Raw genomic sequence first — 6,000 nt, 5'->3', positions numbered from 1 at the left:
CTGGCCTAAAAAAACCCAGTGAATTCATCAGCTTCAGTGGTGACTTGGTGAAATTTCTAGGGAACTCGTTTCCTTCTAGAATTACAAACAGTGGGTAAAATATGACATGAATGAGTGAGCTACAATGGAAGTCTCCTGAGCTTTGGATTCACCTTCTTACAGGAATTCTGTTTCGGCAGGTTCTCCATGAGAACCATAGTTTTGTAATGGGGAACATTTTACTCCTTCCCCCCCTGAAAGTCTGTTATTCAAGGTCAATGGCTCCTGGCAGAGGAGGATCTGTCTTCAGAGATACATCTGCTTCTAATTGCACACAAATATTCTAGTGGTCCAGTGCCAGCCATGACTCTCCAAGTACTGGTTCCTGTCTCTTTGGTGGATTGCAAGGCTTTATGTCCACGGCAAAGCCCAGCATGGAATCCTTTGTCATCAGTAAGAAGCCCTATGGAATCAAGGCAGAGGAACTGGGCTCTGCCACTGGACCCTCGCCAAGTTCCTTTGTATTTTAGAATGGCTTAGAATGTTCCATTTCTATTCATCAGCACCTTCAAGTCTGGCTCAAGTGCACATCCTAAACCTTTCCCAGTCCCCATCTGTATTCATCAGTGCTCGGTAAGTCCCCCCCCCCCATCATCAATTTGCAAAAATTGTTTACTGACCTTGCCTTGTGCTTGGTTCCTCCTAATTTGATGCAAGCTCTTGGAGGGCAGAGATTGTTTTGTTTCTGTCTTAGGATGTCTAGAGCCTGCAATAGTACCTGGTACATTATAGCTGCTTAATAATTCCATATTGACTGCCCAAATTAAATATCAAGGACATATGAAGGAAGTCACTATCTGTATTGAGAGAAAGAACTGATAAATAAAAGTATGTATACAAGAATTTTATACACACATACACATGTGTATCTGTGTGTGTCTAGGGAGGGGAGGGAGAGGAAAGAAAAGAAAAGAAAAGAATATAGGATTACTTTCTTGTATATTTAAAAGGAATGGCAAGTTGTACATAAAAGATTTGCAGTTTCATATGCAATCTTTTTTTTATTATTATACTATGTTATGGGAGTGCTTTTAAAATTTAAAATAAATTAACTTTTAAAATTCTTTAATCATTTGGATTATATATATGTATATAAATATATGTAATACATATATATATATATGTATATGTAAAAAATGAGAGACTTAAACTACTGGACCTCTAAGGTCTCACCCCACTTAAATATCTTTGCTCTTAAATATCATACTATAATATATTACATCAGCACATGTCACTTCATTGGCAGTTAAATGCTTCCGTAAATAGAATTTTGGATCTAGACTTAGGGTAGTCCAGAGTTCAAATCTAACCTCAGACACATACTATGTGACCCTAGGCATGTCCATTAACTTCTCTCTGCCTCAGTTTCCTCAGCTGTAGAGTGGGAATAATATGAGCACCTACTTCTCAGGGTTGTTGTGAGTGTCAGATGAGATAACAATTGTAAACCACTTTTCAGACCTTAAAGCTATCTATACATTCTAACCAGATTATAGAGCTGGGGTTGGACATCTCCCAGGCCATCGAATCCAACCTTCTTTCACAGATGAGGAAAATGACATCCAGGGAGATGGTGACTTTCCAACATGACACAGATAGTGAGAGAGGTGCTATGTGAATCCGAGTCCTCCGTCGCTCTGGCTGGGATTTGGAGACTACAGAGAATTATTGGGAAAAAAAATAAAGTATGACCTCACTATTTAATGTGAAAGAGTGGGACTCCGGCACTATTTTTGATGGCATTTTATGATAGAAGCATGTTTTATCTGAGTAATCTATCCAATTGAACAGAGTGGTTTCGGTGTAAATTTAACTTGTGGCTTTTGGCCACCAAAAAAAAAAAAAAAAAAAAAAAAAAAAAAAGGCCATGTACCGGGACTGGAATTTTTATGGGCTTTTCAATGTCTCCCATTCTCCGTGGTGACCTCCTTCCCTTTTTATGGGCATGTCCGCAGCGCTGTGAAAATCATAGAAGTCCAATAAATCAAAGTCAGCAGGGCTTTGCCAATCGCACATATGTTATCCCAATGATTCTGGGTGTCCTTGAGGATTTAACTCCTTGGGAGCTTGATGAGTGCCTGGAGAGAAGAAATGGCTCGGCTTGGAGAGAAGAAATGGCTCGGCTTGAAGATTCTCCTGAGTGTTCACTATTTTGTGTTCGAGGCTATTAACAAAGCTGCATTAATTCAAAATGTGCTAACAGGGATCCTAGCACTTTTTAGGGATGACTATGTAATGTAAGGCAGAAAAACAATCTCCTTCCATTCAATAAATAAGCCTACTTTGGGCCAAGCACTGCTAAATTGAAGCCTGCCCTCGAGTAGTTTACATTCTGCTGGAGGGGAGAACATATGCAGTTAAGTAAAATTTAAAAGTGAATATAAATTGACTTCTGGAGTGGAAACACTACCAACTGGGACAAATGGCTCATGGGAACAAGGCACTTGACCTGCGTCTTCAAGGGAACTAAGAATATATGAGATAGAGGTGAGAAGAAAACTTTCCTGCCAAGTCCATTATTTTATTGAGTGAACCAAACTTTATTTCCCCTTTCTGAGCAGATTAGAGAGAAAGAAGCAGCAAGGACTTGAAAGCTGCTTGCTGGTATCTCTGGACCACATAATCAGAGCCTTTCACATCTATAAGGGACCTTGGTGATACCTCCTCCTATGCAGAGCCCTAAAAGAAGCCCTACTACAACACATGACAGGCAGTCAGCCCTTCTTTAATTGAAGACTTCCATTGAGAGAGGAGCTTGCTGTCTCCTAAGGAGGCCATTTCTACTTTGGGATAGTTCCAATGATCTAATTAATTGAGACAGCTAGGTGGTACAGGAGATAGAGCACTGGATCTGGAGGCAGGAAGATCTGAGTTAAAACTCAGCCTCATGTACTTACTAGCTGTGTGACCCTGGACAAGTCACCCTCGATTTCCTCATACCTACAAAATGGGGGTGATAATAATGATACCTGTTTCCCAAGGTGGTTGTTAGGATCAAAAAGATAATAATTGTAAAGCACTTAGCACAAGGGTGCTGTATAAATCATAGCCTATTATTATTATTAATTAGGAAATTGTTCTTGACATCCTACCTCTCTGCAACTTCTACCCATCACTCCTGGCTTTATTCTCTGAGATATATTGGGAAATATATAATAGATCTTCTAAGACTAATCCCTCAGTAGCAAGTTCTTCAGAGCCCTCATGAATTATGTTCAACCATTCCAACATATCTATGATCAAATGGGCTAATATATGATATTCTATAGTTTAAGTCTCCAAAGCTTAAAACTGGCCTAAGGCTCTCAGGATATCTTATATATGTAAAATGGTTTTCAAAATTGAAAACATTATGTAAGTATTATGCAAATCATGTAGTTATTATTAGTCAGTTATCTCATCTGCTACCCCAAGGGTCATTACCTTTCCCCCTAATTCCCTCTTGGGCTCTGGGGCATGTTAGAAGCCTTCTGGCCCAGAAGGTCACCTTTCTCCCCTTTATTCAGGACAGCTTGACTATTCAGAGCTTGGATGAGATGGCAACCAACACGATTCCTTCTGATGAGATGGAGGGCTCTGGGACCTCACCTGTAACTGCTTCCTAAGATCCTCTACATCTTATCAAACGCTCTGATATCTTCTGGCCCATTTATGTAAGCTAAAGACTTGTCCCTTAAGACAAGTGGAGATCTCCTTTGTGGATGGAGTCCATCCCAGACACCTGACTTTTTCTATGTGATCGTCTCTTCTCTCCTTTTGGTTCTACACTTGGGAGACGCCGTCCTTTAGTGAACCTGCAACATTTCTTATTTATTGCATGCTGCAGCCTCCTCACACCCACTAATTGCCTCTCCATTGCCCTGAGTGATTCTCAATGCCAGCCCTCTGAGGACCACGGTGTTCCATGACTCAGAGCTACACGATGGTCCTGGCACCCATGAATCATCGTAGGGGCCCAGAGTATTTTCTTGGCAGTTATAGGGCTGCATGCCCAGCCCCTGGTACTAGGTAGGGCCCTAAATCCTGCCCTGACATAGGGGTGTGTAGGTTCTTAAAGATCTCAAGTCGCTGAACATTGAAGCTAGTTGCGTACGCCCACTCCTTGGTGTAGTCTCCAAATCCTTAATGAAATGAAATTGGGTTTCTGTAATTCCAGCGGTTGTTGCCATCTGCCCATCTGATGAAATAGAGTCATTCTGGGGCTAGAAATCTAGAGAGATCTCACTTCACACTCATATGGTTGATTATCTTTTATTTAAAAGAAATGAAGTGCCAGACTTTAGGCGGGGTGCACATCACCTGAGATGCAGCTACAGAAACTGATTCTCCAGTTAGGATCTAGGGGAGACAAAGGAAGTAAACAGAGATCTGGATTCAAGTGCCTGCTTTGACACAAGTTAAATTATTCTATGATGCTAGAAAGATCAATCAATTTTTCTCTGCCTCAGATTTCTCATTTGTAAAATGGGTATAAAACAAGCTATTCCTCAATTGATAAATAGTCAAAGGATATGAAGAGACAGTTTACTGATGAAGAAATTAAAACCACCTATAATTTATATGAAGAACTGTTCTAAATTACTATTGATTAAAGAAATGCAAATGAAAACCCGGAGGTACTATAACACACCTCTCAGACTGGCTAATGTGAAAGAAAAGGAAAATGGTAGTGTTGGGAGAAGATGTGGGGAAATTGGAACATTAATGCATGGTTGATTGAGTAGCAACTTAAGCCTTGAGGGTAGATCTAGGGATTTAGAGAGACAGAGGTGAGGAGGAAAAATCATTTGAAGCACAGAACACAGACTTGAAAAGGTACAGATTTAAAATATTGAATGTTACACTTGGGGACCAACAGACAATCCAGTTTGACCGAAACTTAGAGGGCAGGAAGTGAAGTAAACCTGAAAAGGTAGACTGGAACCAGATTGTTTGGGACTTTAAATTCCAAAAATAAGAGTTTGGATTTTATCCCAGAGATGATGAGAATTGCTTCTTGAGAAGGAGAGAAGTCAGACCTCTGTTTTTGGAATACCAAATTGTGTCTGTATGGTGTATGCAGCTCCCTATAATACCTTTTACTGAGGAAGCTGACATGGATAGATTGTTTGAACCAGTGAAGTCTGAGTCAGTTAAGCCAACTGGGTAATCTAACACTAGTATTGTAAATCCTTAGAATGGGGAGACACTAGGGTATTGAAGAAGAGGGGAACCAGCCCAAGATAAAAAAAAACAGAGTGAATTAAAGTTCTTGTGTGGATAAGTAATGTGATCAAATCTGTGAGTGGCTGGGGCATTTTCAGTTTGTATGAGATAGAAAGACCCAAACTAAGAAAAAAAAGAAAGAAAGAACAGAAGAAGGAAGGAAGGAAGAAAGGAAGGAAGGAAGGAAGGCAGGGAGGAAGGGAGGAAGGAATAAAAAAAGAAAGGAAGAAAAAAGAAAGGAAAGAAGAAAGAAAAAATAAAGGAAGGAAGGAAAGAAAGAAAAAAGAACAAAGGAAGGAAGGAAGAGAAAAAAGAAAGAAAGAGAGGGAAGGAGGGAGGAAGAAAGGAAGATAGACAGGGAGGAAGGAAGGAAAGAAGGAAGGAAGGAAGGAAGGAAGGAAGGAAGGAAGGAAGGGAGGAAGGAAGGAAGGAAGGGAGGAAGGAAGGAAGGGAGGGAGGGAGGAAGGAAGGAAGGAAGGAAGGGAGGAAGGAAGGAAGGAAGGAAGGAAGGGAGGAAGGAAAGAAAGAAGGAAAGAAGAAAGAGAAAAAAAAGAAAAGGCAGGAAGATAAGGTAGGCAGCTAGAACAGACATTCAAGTGAATGGCAGTTATGTGACTAGAGGAAAGCAGATATAAGAGATATTGTCATTGTAAAATTGATATGATTTAGCAATTAAATGGACATAAAAGATTAAGAGAAGTGATACTTTGACTATATGTTGACAGCTTGTCAAACTTCATGGCTAAGTAAATGTTG

Source organism: Sminthopsis crassicaudata, chromosome 5, assembly GCF_048593235.1.
Source record: "Sminthopsis crassicaudata isolate SCR6 chromosome 5, ASM4859323v1, whole genome shotgun sequence".
Taxonomy (NCBI): domain Eukaryota; kingdom Metazoa; phylum Chordata; class Mammalia; order Dasyuromorphia; family Dasyuridae; genus Sminthopsis; species Sminthopsis crassicaudata.
This window is presented reverse-complemented; position numbering follows the sequence as displayed.